The 15888-nt window shown below is 48.5% G+C and overlaps 1 pseudogene; it reads right to left on the reverse strand.

Moving 5' to 3' along the window:
- Positions 1-8197: 8197 nt before the first annotated feature.
- Positions 8198-12995, reverse strand: LOC125412269 (actin-related protein 2/3 complex subunit 1B-like; annotated as a pseudogene).
- Between the last annotated feature and the right edge of the window lie 2893 nt (positions 12996-15888).

A 15888-nucleotide genomic window follows, 5' to 3' on the forward strand; every position in this document is an offset into this window, starting at 1 on the left:
GTCATGGGTGAGCATCCCCTGGTGAAATACGGAAACCCTGAACCTTTGTGAGCATCACCAACCCTTCAGATAGTGGGGTTTTATCCCAAGCATTTGGGACATTAGATTTTTCAGATTAGGGTGCTCAACCTGTCCTAGCGTGCAGCACTGTTTATAGCACGTCTAAACTGGAAACTAAGCCATTCAGACAGACAGCCGTCAACTACAGAATGGTGAGCTGTATCAGCATGTGCTGAAATACAGTGTGAACAATGTAGAATGAGCACTCTAGAGCCACACCCAGCGGTACTATGGTGAGTCTCAGAAGCCAGACACAAATAATTAATGCCACAGGATCCCATTTGTGGAATGAGTAAAATCAGGTTAAAGAAAGTTGTCTTATTAGGATGTCATCTTCATTGGTTTTAGGGCCTTGGGCATCAGTGAAAACCCTCAGGATGGAGGTGATAGCTGTAGTTTGATATGCATTACAGTAGTGAAGATGTGTTCTGCTTCCTAAAGACTAGCTCGCTGCACATTTAGGATGCTGTAGCTTCTGTGTACATATTATACTAGCATTAAAAAAAAGTTTAAAACCAACTTGGTACCTGAAATATAAGTGCCATCACTTATTAGTTTCCTGGTTTCAAAGCTCTCATTTCCCAGAAAAGTCATAGGTCGAAGTCTAGAAGGGAGGATGGAAGAGGACAAGGGAACAGACAGACATGCTAGGCAGGCCCTCAGGGTTCCCTACCCGTGATCCCTGCTTAGAGCCTGTCTACGTGTCTCATGTTATCCCCTCCCCTTGGGTATAAATGCAGCCTGTGAATTGCTTCTAAGCAACAGGATACAAGTGTACATGGACATAGGCAATTGGGTCACAAAAGATGACAACATACATCTTCCAGAACGCTCTGCGAATCTCTGACTCTCTCTGAGGAAGAAAGGGGCCACACTGCAAAACCCCAGGTGGCAAATAGCTCCTGCCAGCCTCTAGGTGACAGAAGGGCTCAATTGTGCACCTCAGATCACCTGATGAAGCCAGCAGGACCGTGGACATCCCCAGCACCCTGCCGACGGGAGGGGGCACAGGCCTGGATGCTCTACACAGAGAGCCCAACTGATCTCAGCGCAATCCTTAAACAGTTGAGACTGTGTGAGAACAAATGTGTGTTGTCTAACACCACTAAGGAGGTAGTAACCTGCCATCGAGACAAGGAGCTACTGCCAGGGAGAAGACCCACAGTCATGAACGTGACGGGAGCAAAGTAGGGCTCAGAGTAGGAACTGAAATTGTGCCTCTAGATTCCACAATTACTTTATGTTCTGGACCCTCTTGGTAGCTGATCATCTGCCCCCCAGGAGGGTGAAGCCTGGAGTAGGCCACCACTGAGGGTATCGAGGCAGACCACCGGAGAATCCACTGCCCCTGGGCCTCTGACAAGTCTTGCTCAGACAATTCTCTGCTCCTCTGTACCTAATGGAATGATGACCTTTTGCCCCACACAGGCACACAATAAAGAAAGTGTCCTTCATTCTTTACAAGACGATCAGTTACTGTGCTCGTAAATGGACCAGACAGAGGAGAAGCATATGGGAACATTCTGGGCCCACCTGGAGGAAAAGAATGAAATGAAAACTGTCATTTGAAACAGAAAAGAAATGAATCCCCTCCATTGAAGGCACAGGGCCTGTCTCAATGGGAGAGGTATCAACTTAGCCTCTACACTGGGACCTCAACCACATACACACACACACACACATGCATGCATGCATGCACAAGCACACACATACACACACAGCATGCAAGCACGTATACATGCACGCACTCACGCATACCTCTACAATAAACCACAGCGACTCATGCAGATCGATACAACAGGACAGGAAAGAAGGAAGCAGGCTGGGCAGCTCGCCAGAGGCAGAAGTCCGAGCGACTGCTGTACTATATTTCTGGTCCAATAAATCAATGTGCCTTGGAAGGACTCCTCCAACTCTGTGGCTGTAATTGGAACTACCTTCCTCAGGGTCTGCGAACTACGTTCAAGGTCAGGAGCGAGCTCTGGTTTTCCTGGTCCGCACAAGCACTCTACACCCACCCTGGGGCAAGGCTCTGCAGCTTCTGTAGTAAGTCTGCCTGCAGGCTGGGAGAGGCCAGGAGAAATGGGGTGGCAGCTGGCCTCTGATGCCTCCACCACAGATATCAGACCTTGTTGGATTTCTGAAACTCAACCAGCACTCTTTCTGGATGCCATCCCTAAAACTCGTATCCCCATTCATTTGCTTTCAGGGGACTCACCGCTACAGAGGCACCAACCCCCGACAGAATCACAAGCTAATAATGGTAGCTGCTGCTCTGCTCACTGATCATGCCACAAGCCGCGCATTACTTCACTTGGGTCCACAATAAGCCAAGGTCCCTTAACAGTAAGCCAACTCTGTGCAGCTGAGCATCGGCGCGGCGACAGCAAATACATGGCTGGTTGTTGACCCAGGTGAGACGAACTGAGGTTTTTCTGGAATTGAAAGTCATGTTCTAAGCAAAGAGATACACTCCGTCCCAACTAGAGCCAACTGGCTACATGGTCACCATATCCTGTAACGACTGACCACTTTCTGTACAAGGTGGTCCACAAACGTGGAGCAGTGGTCCAGAGTCTCAGCACAGTCACAGTCCAGTAGGGACAACAGAGAGCCCACATGTAAAGATCCCAGAGGGCTCTTTGTGAAGCGAACCAGCTGGGCACTCATGGGAGGGGGATGGGTGGAACTCACAGGCCAGGAAGCATTTCTTTTCCTTCTTTTTTTCTTCTCTTCCCCCCAACCCCCACCCCAAGATAATGTGTCTCTTTTCTTTTCTTTTTTGGTTTTCAAGACAGGATTTCTCTATGTAACAGTCCTGACCGTCCTGGAACTCACTCAGACCAGGCTGTCCTCAAACTCAGAGATCTGTCTGCCTCTGCTTCCCAAGTGTTAGGATTAAAGGCGTGCACCACCACTGCCCAGCTGACAATGTCTCTCTTATGTAGCTCTGTCTGGCTTCAAGCTCAGAGAGCTGCTTGCCTCTGCCTCCCAAGTGCACCACCACATCTGGCTGAAACCTTTCTTATAGTAAAGGACAGGCGTAGACTAGATTTGGTGAATGTAACAAGGATGGCATTCAAGTTTTGCTGGGATCGTGTAGCAAAAGCTGAATGTTGGCATTGGGCAGAGCATCATGGCACGCCATGACATAGAAGAGAGGTTATGAAGAGAGAAGATGGGACATGGCCAGGCAGGAAATCCAAGCTCCTGAGAGCCTGGGCAAGACTGAAAAGGAGGGGGGTTCATTCAGCAATCAACAGGACAGGAGGCAGGTTGTCACATGTTGGAGGACAGCCAGCCCTTGGCTGGTCTAAGTGATCCCATTCACACTGTTGGCAAAGGTCCAGAGGCAGAGTCCAACATCCCCTACCCTGCCACCCCTAGCTCTTCCCCAGAGACCTCGGCGAGTTACCCGGAGTCAGAAGTGGGTTAGGAACGGGAACCTGTCACCAGGAGGTTAGAACTGTCATCTGCCTGTCACACCCGCTGTCTGCTCGGCCAGGAGCTCGGTGCTCAATACCTTACAAGTGATTCCCGTAAGGGTCACCCAGACCTCTAGAGTAAGAATCCACGTTGGTACCTCGTGGCCATCTGCACTTCATCCAGGACCAGGGCAGACAGAAACAGTGTCTACTAGGGAAGCCAGAGAGCCATCTGTGCTCGGTAGAAACTGGGGCAGCCCATATTTGGAGTTGGGAAGAAGCTGAAAAAGAGGACAAAGATTTCCTTGGAATGGGAGGGCTTACGGGGCAGCTGGGTTTTAGGAGCAAAGAAAACAACATTGTTTTTATGGTCCACAATGAGAATAGCCCTCTGCGGCACAGGGCAGCCCCCTAACGCAGTCACCCTGAGACTCAGCTTCGGCCTCTGCCCTTTGGCACAGGGAACAGGAGCAATAATGGAGCAGCTGGGTGTGAATTATAAAAGTCCATTGGGGCGGGAGACTCAGCAAGTTGTAATAGCAGAGTAAATTAATTTCACATAAGTGGGATTAGCAGTTAAATAAATGGCAGTCCCGATGGTAACAATGTCTGGAATGCTGTGTCTGTCCCCTGCCCGGGGACAGAAAGAGTTCTTGCTTTTAGCTGAGTAGGACTCAGGTGGCTGGAGATCATTTATCCACAGTTCAGGATAACTCCAAGAGTGCAGAAACATTGTCGCACTAGAATAGGTATCCTGAGTTAGGAGGAGGAGGTGGGGAAAAGCCACCTTCCACCGACTCTGCTGCTTGTCATGGTGCCAAGCACCCTCTGCCCTAAGTGCGGCCTGGACAGTAGGCTTGGTATGGTCTGGGACTTGGGAGAAATTGGGGGCAACGGATTCTAAGCATGGGTCTGTCAAGGGAGTTTCTATTCCAAACTGAACTCGTGTTGGTTTTGCTTTAAATTGTCAACCTCTTGTTAGTTTGGGCTATTTAAGGCTCCTGTCTCTCTCAGTTTCAAAAGACCTTTCTGCTTGGGTGAATACAGTCCTGGGCTCCATGGGACCACAGCAGCAGTAGAGAGGCCAGGGCTTGAGGTGAGAGAGGTCATAGCAGCTGGGCCTGGATTCCAGCTGAGTTCCGAGCCTACAGAGCAAGGCTGACCATACTCCATGCATTGCTCTGAGGACCAAGCTCGTGCAGAAGGAAAAAACTCCCAGTTCAAGCGCTGGCACTCTGCGACTGCGCATGCGCATCAGTTGCACAGCTGCCCTCCAACCCTTGGTGCCTGTGGAGCCAGGTAAGTTGATCCTTAGCAATACCGCCCTTGAACATACTTCGGTAGGGAGGGGCGCCTGCCCTTCAGCCTGCTGTCTGTAAGGACCATAGGTGTTTTGTGAGGCCCATTCTTACACGCCCCTCTACTTAAGAGTAGTGAGCTAGACCAACATGGATTTAGCAGCATTCACACACTTGTGGGGGCTGGGTCCAGATAAAGATACCCTTTTCTACCAATCTCTACCTTACGGCCTTGAGACAAGCTGTCTCACTAAGTTCGATGCTCACCTTTCTGGCAAAGCTGGTAGTTAAAGCTCCTGGGATCTGCCTGTCGCATCCCACAAGGCTGGTGTTATAGACTTACACAGCCATGCCCGACCTTTCAACTATACCTGCGTGGAAGGGGTCAAAGAACACCAGCACCCTACACACACACACACACACACACACACACACACACACGCACACATGCACACACGCACACGCATGCACGCACGCGTACACACACATGCACACGTGCACACACTATAGCGTCTGTCAGTGAGCCGGAGTTTGTGAGAACCGCAAAGGAACAAAACGAAGGTGTTGCTTTAAGCTTGTTGAACGTGCGGCTTCTCTCACACACTCCCTGTCTGTGGTAGAGAACCTGCTCAGGTCTCAGAAGCAACCCTACTGCTTTATTATGCTAGATTCGGTTTTATATTAAAATAGCTCATCTCCACAGATGTGAGCATCAAGGAAGCATCCCTATAAAATAGGGCTACCAAGTGTGGCAATTTGTCCAGGATCTACCCAGTTTTAGCTCCGAAGGCTCCACATGTTGGCAAACCCTTCCATCTGGGCAAACTGGGGCTGGTAGCTGCCCCCTATAAACAAACCACAAGGAGTTTGTGTACACATCTCTTTTAGTCATGGGGGCACACAGGAGGTCAAATATTCTACTGCTATTCAATTACATGTAGTGCTTAAATATTGAACAGTTTTCTAGGTCAATTTTTCTCTTGAAGTAAATAAATACTCTATGACAAACCGGCAACCCTCGTCAGCTGAATGGATAATGAGGACACAGAACCAATAATACTTTATAAATAAAAAGCATGACTAACAGCAACCAAGACCACAGCAGCTCAAAACAGCGGCTGACGCGCCAGCCATCACCCATCCTGTGTAGAGCATTGTGTAGAATAACAGACTCGGGGAACACTAATTTTAGTTTATGAATATCAGATTTTTGTGGATTACTGGCCAGTAAGCTTTAATTGTGTATAAGGAGAGTTCACAATGGGAGAGAGGGAGGTGTGGGGAGCGGGGAATCTGATCCATTACAGAAGCCATAGGAAATAATTGTTTTCTGGGGTCAGCTAATGTCACCCAGCAAGAGTGTCAAGGTCAATGCTTTGAAAGTCCCTGTTTTAACTCAGTTATCACATTGGAAAGTTGAGGCCCAGAGAAGTTGCTTTTACAAAGCTGTAGCTGCCATAGCCCCCTAACCACAACCATAGCCACCACCACCTGCAGCTCCCACAGATTTTCTTCCTTAGCTGGGCATGGCAGTGCCCACCTGAAATCCCAGCACTAAACCAGGTGAGTGTAGGATGCAGAGCAGACCTTACCTAAAATCCAAACCAAACTAAAGGGGGAAAAATCATCCGAGTGCTCCAGAGCCATGTGGAGCATGTTTAGTTCCCCCTTACTGATCCTGTTATAGTTGGCTGTGCCACCAATGCTGACATTTTAACCTTTGGTACCCGTGAAAATGACTTGTTTCCTTGGAAGACAGAAACTTATATGTATGACCGAGTTTAGATGGCCACGAAGTGGATTCCAATACAGGTATGACTGCTGTCCTGATGAGAAGGGAGGGAAGAAGAGGGAGCAAGGCAGAGAGGAGAGAGAGAGAGAGAGAGAGAGAGAGAGAGAGAGAGAGAGAGAGAGAGAGAGAGAGAGAAAGAATAAGTTTGTGTTCGGCCGCCAGCTGGACACTCCACTCTCCACTTTCTGCAGCTACCCAGGAACAGAAGGGGCCCGTGGGAGGAAGCCTGTCCTGCTTTCTTCAGTGTCTCTCCAAGTTCCTGCTACAGCAGGATCAGACAGCCTTGGGACCCCCACTTCCAGCTCTCCATCTCTGTGCTGGGCATCAGGTGTAGCCTGGCTGTCAACCCTCCTTTCCCCAGAGATGCTGTGAGGATAGGGAAATGCTCCAGCTCCAACACCTCAGGTAGGACCACTAGGCACTGGCCTTTCCACGTACCATTTGGCAAGGCCAGGGGTTCAATGAGCCATTTTGCCCTTCCCTCGTTCTAGAACAAATGCACAGTGCCCTTCACATGGCAGCCAAGGGTCGGCCTCTGCAGGAGCTAGGCAGGTTACAAATCACCTTGTTTCTCCCTCCAACTCCTATTTACAGATTCGGCAGAGGAACTCACTTGGTTGGATTATACAGCGTTCTGGTCTGCTGGAAGAGAAAGAAGACAGCACCGATGAGGCAGGATGGTGCTGGCCCATGCAAGACCATGCTCACAAACATTCTCCACCAATAGAGTATGTTCCCACTGTTATTTTTAAAATGTGCTGACATGTCTGTCTGCATAATAAAATGTCTGAAAAGAAAACACAAAATGTTATCTAGCCAACGCAGAATTGCAAATGTCATTTCCTTTATGTTTATGTATCTCTTTGCTAATATTGCCACAATAAACAAAAATAAATGATGGAATAAAACTAACAAAAAAACTGTCCCTTGTTACAGCTCTTGAGCACAAGAATTATTAATAATTTGATGCTTAATAGGTGTTCATAGAGAAGGCCTTACCTATATTAGGGGAGAACACTCACTGTCCTTCTTCTGGGGAGGAAGAGATGAGGCTTTCCCAGTGAAACACTGGTGTGGTCTAGCCTTGGACGGCCTGTTTATATTATCGTACTTTTCTTGCGTCATAACAAGCAAACCCATGTTGTTCTAAGCCCTTGCAGTCACAACAACTGTGACATTAAAGGAGACCACAAGAGCCCACCGGGCGCAGACCCTTCACTGACCTAAACAGCCCTGGAAATTAGAAAGTTTAGATTTGAAATCTTAACAGTAGAAATTTTTATGTTTTACTTCTGGCATCAAAATCCTGAGGTCTGGGCAATTTACAAGTTGTGTGACTTTTTTTTATGCTGTTTGGATTATTTGATTAATGGACAATCACTTATTTTGTAACTATCCACAGTATATACATAATTGTGTATTTATGTTACCATGGTGCTCTTTCCTGTTCTTTAAATAACAAATTTTCTTTTGGGGTGGCTTTTATTTTTTTCAAGCAGTAAGTGAAAACATATTTTTAAAAGGCACAGGCTCCTTAGGTAGGAAATCTCCCCAGCTATCTCCTTCCCTCCTTGGGGAGCAGCCCGGCACTGGCCCCCTAGAAGCGTTCAGCAAAGCAGCCCTCAGCCTCCTCGTCCTTGCTTTCTTCCCCAGAGGGGAAAGAGGGCAGCATTCCTGACAGCATATTTGATCTTCAGGTCTTTCAAGGCTGACTCCAGGCTCTTCACATCCTGGATGTTCACGCCACCATCCATGCCTGCAGCACAGAACTTCAAGCACTTGCCCTCCCCCCCCCCCATGCCCAGTCACCCCCTTGCCCTCCCCCAGACCGAGACTGACTGACGCTGTTCACGTGAAGTGAGTCTAGGCAGATGCCTGTGACTGTAGCACCCTCGGAGATGGCCTTCCTGTCAGGGTTCCAGGAGCTCTCACGGGCTGTCTGGCCACACTGGGAACTCTGCTTGGGTATAATCAGCTGACCACAAAGCTCAACATCCCTGCACCACTATCATAGGTAAATCGTCCCAGTAAACAGCTAGGGCACACTGCCACTATGATATATGATTAATGAAAACTCAGAGTGAAAAATTGGGATCTAACCTGAAGATCAGAAAAGCAAAGCATTCAGCCCCTGGTGCTTACCTCCATCTCAGTCTGAAATGGCGGTCCTGCCTACAGGAATCTCAGAATGAGAGCTGTCTCCTCCCATCTTATATTCCTCTCTAGGGCTGGGATTAAAGGTATGCACCCTGGGATTAAAGGCTTGCACTGCCTGGTTTCTATGGCAACTAGCGTGGATATTGGGATTAAACGTGTGTGTTACCACTGCCTGGTCTATAAGGCTGACCAGTGGGACAGTTTACTCTCTGATCCTCAGGTAAGTTTTATTTATTAAAATACAAGTGAAACACCATGACACCACTAGACTACTTTCTGTGATGAAGGTGATGGCCAGGAGTGGCAAGGTTTCAGAGGCCAGGGTTGCAACAGCCATCTTCTTGCCAGTGTCTACCAGGCACACCCTGCTATTGGGCCTGACCCAAGTCTCATGGCTCCCACTTGCCAAGGAGCATACGCCATGCACCCAGTCACAAATGCTGCTGGACTTGAACATCAACTCCCCAAAGAGCATCTTAGAGCCCCATGGTATAGCGGCTGGCTGCTGCTCCACCCCCTTGATTGGGCAGAGAAGATCCTTCACTTGATGTCACAGGAGCCTGCAGCCAGGAGCACGTTATTGGGGTGCCAGTCAATGTAACATGAGGGCTGACTAGCTTGGGGTATCTGTTCCCGCCCGGTACCCCACAGCCGGCAAGTCCCAGAGAAAATCAACCACACAAGACTCCATAAGATTATAAACTGATTGGCCCATTAGGTCAGGCTTCTTATTAGTCCTTGTAACTTATATTAATCCATTATCATTATTTATGTTAGCCATAATGGCTCAGTACCTTTTTCAGCGGGGGAAGCTTACATGTTGCTTCTTCAGTGATCTGGGCAGAAATGGCAGAGGGAACTTCCTGCTTCCCAGAATATTCCTGTTCTCATTGCCCCACCTCTACTTCCTGTCTGGTTGACCTGCCTATACTTCCTGCCTGGCCAATCAGCATTTTATTAAAATACATGATTGACAGAATACAGACAATTCTCCCACACCAAGTCAAGGCTGAGGACAGTGAGCGGATGGGTTTCTTGATCTGCTTGCACACCCACCTGTTCTTCGCCTGCTCAAAATAATGGATGGAGATGATGCAAGGACCACTGCCCATGGCGAACTTCTTCTCACTGGGGGCCCAGCGCACACAGCAAGTGGCTCGGTTGATCCGCAGGATGACCAGTGTGGGTGTTCACGTGGGGCCCGTCGGCACACAAAGGGTATTGTGGTCTGTGCCGCAGCTCACAACACTGTTACTCTTAGGGTCCAGTCGATGCCTGTCACCTGCCCGTTGTGCCCCTTATGCTCTGAACATTGTTCTACTTGGCACCAACTCTTCTCATAGATGTGCACCTCATGGTTGTTGGGGCAGATGGCAACCTGTGTATGGTGCTTCTTCCGGGCGTATCCAGAGATGGGCACCACCAGGAAGCTGTGGTCTCCTCCGGGAGCCCAGGCCACCGGCTCTGGACAGTAGATGCCCCAAACTGTCTCTAAGCATAGTTTTCTTTAAATTGTGCTTTTTATGTCCTCAGAACCAGTTTGATTTGTCTTCATGAAAAGGCAACATCTTTCCTGCTCAAGTGGGAGGGGTTCTGCAGATGCCTAAAGAGCAAGAGTCCCATAATTTCAGTACACTTGTTGGTGGTAGGGGACATGTGTCACTTTCCTGTCCCTGCCACTCCTGGTAATGCTCATGGGAATGGAAATCAGCTGAACATTTAGCCATTGCTTGGACTCTGACCCTCTTTGTCCCGAGTTGCTTGTCTGTGACCAGTCATTCTTGTTTTTCAGTCTGCTCCCAACCTTGTCATTTTGCAAGTAGTTTTGAGTATCAGTTGATATTGGCACTGTCTTTCGGCTTTCCATTTCCCTAAAGTCCAGGGCTATTTTTAACTTGAGTCCTTCCTACCCCTGACCCTTGAGTCCTTTCCACCCCTGACCCTTGAGTCCTTCCCACCCCTGACCCTTGAGTCCTTTTCACCCCTGACCCTTGAGTCCTTCCCACCCCTGACCCTTGAGTCCTTCCCACCCCTGACCCTTGAGTCCTTCCCACTCCTGACCCTTGAGTGTAACGTGTGAGTCGGACATTGTGTGCCATTCTGAAACATGAGGGCCGGGCTTGTTGGAGTTTCTATCCTGCCCAGTTACCACAGCTGTTTAACCCCAAAGAAATCACACAGAAAGGTCTATATTGGGTTATAAACTGATTGGCCCATTAGCTCAGGCTTCTTATGAGCTCCTGTAGCTTATATCAACCCATTATTCTTATCTATGTTAGCCACATGGCTCAGTACCTTTTTCAGCGGGACAAGTCACATCCTGTTTCTTTGGTGGTCTGGGCAGGACAGGAAGGAAAAGAACTTCCTTCTTCCCAGAATACTCCTGTTCTCATTGCCCCACCTTTACTTCCTGTCTGGTTGTCCCACTTATACTTCCTGCCTGGCCAATCAGCATTTATTTAAAACATGATTGACAAAATACAGACAATTCTCCCGCACCACTTGAGTCCTTCCCACCCCTGGCCCTTGAGTCCTTCCCATCTCTGGCCCATTGGGCATCCCTACCTTCTGCAATGAGAAATCTGTGGCATTTGCTACAAAGACCTCACCCCTTACTTATGGCCAACATCAAGAAACATCTCGGCCCTTCTGTCAAAGGGTCCAGCATCACTTGGTACTGGCGCATGAGACAGAAAACTGTATTGCTGGGCTCAATGGTGCTTCACATCTCTTCTAACTCAGATATTCTGTGCCTCTTTGTCCAAATCATTCCATTTCCTTTTTTTGAATTTAAAATCTGAATTGTGTTCAGTTGCAAGCAAAACTGAAGAAGCCTTTGCAGTCCCTCGGAGAAAACTCCCAGTATAAGGAAACGAACATCCCTGTGATGGCCAGTGTAGGTCAGAGCAACTTACAAGGTGGGATGTGATAGCCAGTGTCACACAGGCGATGAATCCTAACCAGATGCTGATGAGACAGTTCCCTAACCAGAAAGGCTAAGGATTTTCACCAGTCCTTGGTGAGGAGGGATTGGTCATTAATATCGGAATCCCACTGTGTATTTGTGGCTCATGATGTATAATCATGTCAGGTTTATAGTAGACTGTGTAAAAGTCTCACCCCATAAATTAGGTCCAGATCCAGACAAGTTTGCTATCGTCTTTAGAAACCCTGTAGCGAAAGCTTCATTGGATATCATTACAATTCAAATCTATACTGGAGGTTCCCCTAAATAACTTGGGAAAAAAAAAAAACTTCTGCTTCCAAAGTGAAGGGGCAGGTAAAATAAAACCCTTCCCAGAATGAGGTGGTAATAACCCTTGGACCTGATTAAGGAGGGGCTTTACGTGTTGTGGCAGCATCATGGGACTTGTTCACACAACTCCCTCTCTGACAAACGGTTACTGAGAGCCTGCAATGCACTGTCCAGGTGCCAGGAATGTGGCGGAAAATGAAGCCCATAATCTAAAGATGACTCTTAGACAGGAGTGGGACTAGGACCTCAAAAGGAAGGCCTAGAACAGGCACTAAAAGATGTGAACGCGGACGACCGTGAGAAATCAGTAAGAAGACTGATTAAGATCAAGTCTGTATTGCTACCAATCGGTCCCTCGCCTCTGTTTAAAGAGACAGGAGACCTGGGCTGCTCTCTGAGGGCATGCCTGGTGTAAACAGTAAGATGTCAGAGGACTTGGAGGGTCTGAACATCGGGGTGCCAGGGGGAAGTGCCCTGTAGTGTGTGCAGATGGCTTGAAGTAGGGCATGCGAGCAAGGACAGGAACTCACCATCTCCAGAATTAGTTATTAGGAAGCACTGACTGAAACGCTCATCTTGAAGCACAGCTGCAATGAAGGTCAGCCAGCCCATGAGGTGCAGGTGGCGCAGGGAGAGGTGGCATCTTACCAGACTCCACCCCGGAGGCTGCCAACCTACAGGAGGGAAAGCAGGGAATCTGGAGATGGCTCAGCTCTGTGACGGTCCACTCTTTAGAAGCTTAATTGCCAGGAAGGGCTGGACATTTGGAGTCTTAGTGAATAAGACAGAGCTTAGGGGTGACTAAGCAGAGGCTTTTAAATTGCTGGCTAAATTCATAACTCTACCCTCAGGCCATTTAGTCTTGGGGAGTGTAAAAAGGTGTAGAGGAGCCTCAATTCTTCCTGGGAGAGCAAACGGAAAGTTTCAGGGACGGCAGCCCCCAGAGACCCACCCTTAGCCTCTGAAAGCCGCACTTTGGTCACCGAGGTTTGAAGGTAACTGCCCATTTACCCCACCCAAGCAGCCTGGGCTCCTTTGATGACGATGAAATTTACAACAATGACTCCTATAGATCTCGATATACATGCTTGTGACAACTCTCATTTCATGTAATAAAACATCACCTAGATGGAGGCAGAGTCCCCATCACTATCTACCTTCCTGTTACCAGAATCAGGACTCACAATCAGTGCCCCGACAAGCCAGGTTCAGCCACCCATATGCAATAAGTCAACTGGAAAATGCCACATTAACAGTGAAAAACAAAAAATGGAGATTTATTCAGTATGGCCGTTGGCAGAAGGACAAAAGAATCCAGTGATGCCCCCAGTCTTTGGGACCCTGACATGAGAGTGGGGTTTAAATAGAAAGCAAAAATAATTCATAACTAAGCAGTTCAGCAAGGAGTGGTCCTCAGTCCACCATTGTCTCAGTTCCAAGTCTCTCCTACAAGGTCACGTGAGAAATCATTTTTTTCTTTAGGTGGCAAGTTCCTCCTCTGGATGCCCCCATGACTCCAGCCAAATTCTCTCCCAGCAAGAGATTCCTGGAGAATTCTAATTTTTTGGAGCCCATTCCTTCCAGAATCTGATAGAGATGGCGGGGAACACGTACATAGTTAGAATCCATTCCTCCCAGATAGATCCGTTACACTCTCACATTTACAAAGCATTAGCAAAACCCTGAATGTAAATGATTATAGCTGGTTATGGGCCAGATCTCAACTCAATAGGCTTGACTCTAGTGACCTCTGCATGACGAGTGACCTTCACAAGATGTGCCCACAGGTTATATTATGGGCTGCCGAAGGATCTGCAGACTAACTACGTAAGTTCTTAATGAAGACCAACTTTCAAGAGAGCTTCCCTCCAGTCTTAGGTTTGGAAAATGTGGGCACTCTGCTCATCCCTGTATGGTGATAACGATGGTGACAGTTCTAAGAGCGCGAGTGAAACGCAACCTGCTGAGCCCTGCCCCAGCCTGCATGCAGTTTAAAGGAGCAGAAGCACAGCCCCTGAAACCAGGAGGCAATGACCTGGAAAGCCTGGTAGAGCAGTCATGTCCATGTCCAGCCACTGCTCTCCACCACTTTCAACAGCATTTGAGGAGTGGAGCTCCTCTTCCATTGGTGTTGGCTAGTGTTCTTCCCCAGCCAGAGAGAGGATGGTTATGGTGAAGTGGGCAGGGCTGAGGTGGAGGGCTCACCTGGAGTGACAGGAGGCGGTCACTCAAGGGTCATCTGAAGCTGTCATGGTCAAAGTGAAGTCTCCAGAACTGTGTCAGGGTATCTGAAGTGGCCTAAAGCAAAGCTCTGGTTGGACAGGAGGCAAAGACCTTTGTGTTAGATCCCAGCCTCTTCCTGGAGTCACGGGCTAGACCGTGACCTCCTCGATCAAGTCATGGGGTGTTTAAAACAGAGGGTGCTCTTATGAAGACAGCAAGCTCTTTGAAAATGGTGGCAGTGAGCTTGAAGTTTTCACCTCCCCGGAGAGCACGTCAGAAGAGGCAGTGATAGAATGCCCAAGCCCTCCAGACTTGGGAACTGGCAGTTCCAATCTGGCTGCCATCTCCGCCTGGAGCTCTGCCATCATGAACAGTCCTGGAGCAAAGGTCTGACAGCTGTCAATCAAGCAGCTAAATTGCTTGTGCCTAATAGCTTCATCCATTTAAAAGGGGGAAAGGAATTGCGGTAAAAACTTAACATAAATTAACATTTTTTTTTTTTGTCTCCAGCAAACTTTCATCCAACAATGTTTAACTCCTAGTTCGCCCTTAGGGAGGGTTGGATCCTCCAGATCTGTCTCTGCTCTCTCATAGTTGAGTGACATTGGACAAGCCAGGTAAACTTTCTGATTCAGTCCTCTTACTAAAGAATATGGGTAATGGTAAGAACTGGTTTCTGAGTGTTGTAAGGATTATGTGAAAAAGTATATTAAGGCCCCAGTGTGGTACCCAGCACACAGTAATTATGTCCCTTTTTCCTGTCCCTTTAGGTCTATTCCCTGACCATATCCCAGCTGATTGCCCACCCCACCCCCAGTTTCCTCATTCTCCACATAAACACGCCTCTCCTTGTTCATCTCCTACACCTCCTTCTCTGCTAAGCAAACCTCCTCATCCCCTTCCACCACATCCTCTCACTCTCAGCCCTACCTCTCCTCTTCACCTTCCTGATCTCCAAGTGACCAACACACATGATGTGCCAGGCCAGGTCCTGATTCAACAGCAAGTTGACAGGGAGCTACATGTACCCAGAACATTGTTAGTGGCAGTTGACCAATATATCATGGGACGGCAGGCCAACTAAAAGTACCTTCTGAAACAAATAAGGAAAGAATTCAAAGTTCCTTGTCATGTGGGAAGGAGCCAGATAGAAGGCAGGGTCCAGGGTCCTTCTGGACTCTGGAGGGTTGCCCTGGGTCTTTGGGAGAGAGAAGAAAGGTCCAGAAATATCCCCTACAAAGAAGAGTAAACACACTGGCACCCTAACTCCAGGTGAGACAACAGTTCCCTTTCATCCGGGGACAAAGCAGGCACTGAGCTTGTGACCAAACTGAGGGTAGGTTGAGGTGAAGTCGGAAACTCCCACTGCATCAGCCTGCCCCCAAGTCAGCCAGCATGGTTCCGGCAGAACAAGCCTCCCCTGTGCTGTGCCTGATCCTTGTTCCCAGCTGGGTGTGGACACTGGGTCACCGGACTGTACACAGGTCACTGTGAATTACCAAGATGGACGTGTTGGTCCTCAGACGATGGGCAGGCCCCAGGATGCCAACCGGAAGCTGGAAGACCAGAACTTTGTCCTGGCATTTGAAATGTAGACTGTTCCCATTGCTCTGAGTACCGACTACGTAATCTAGGCCTCCACCTCCTCCCATCTGAGTCCCTTTTAACAGAACTTGA

This window comes from Myodes glareolus, chromosome 7 (genome assembly GCF_982192425.1).
Source record: "Myodes glareolus chromosome 7, mMyoGla1.1, whole genome shotgun sequence".
NCBI lineage: Eukaryota > Metazoa > Chordata > Mammalia > Rodentia > Cricetidae > Myodes > Myodes glareolus.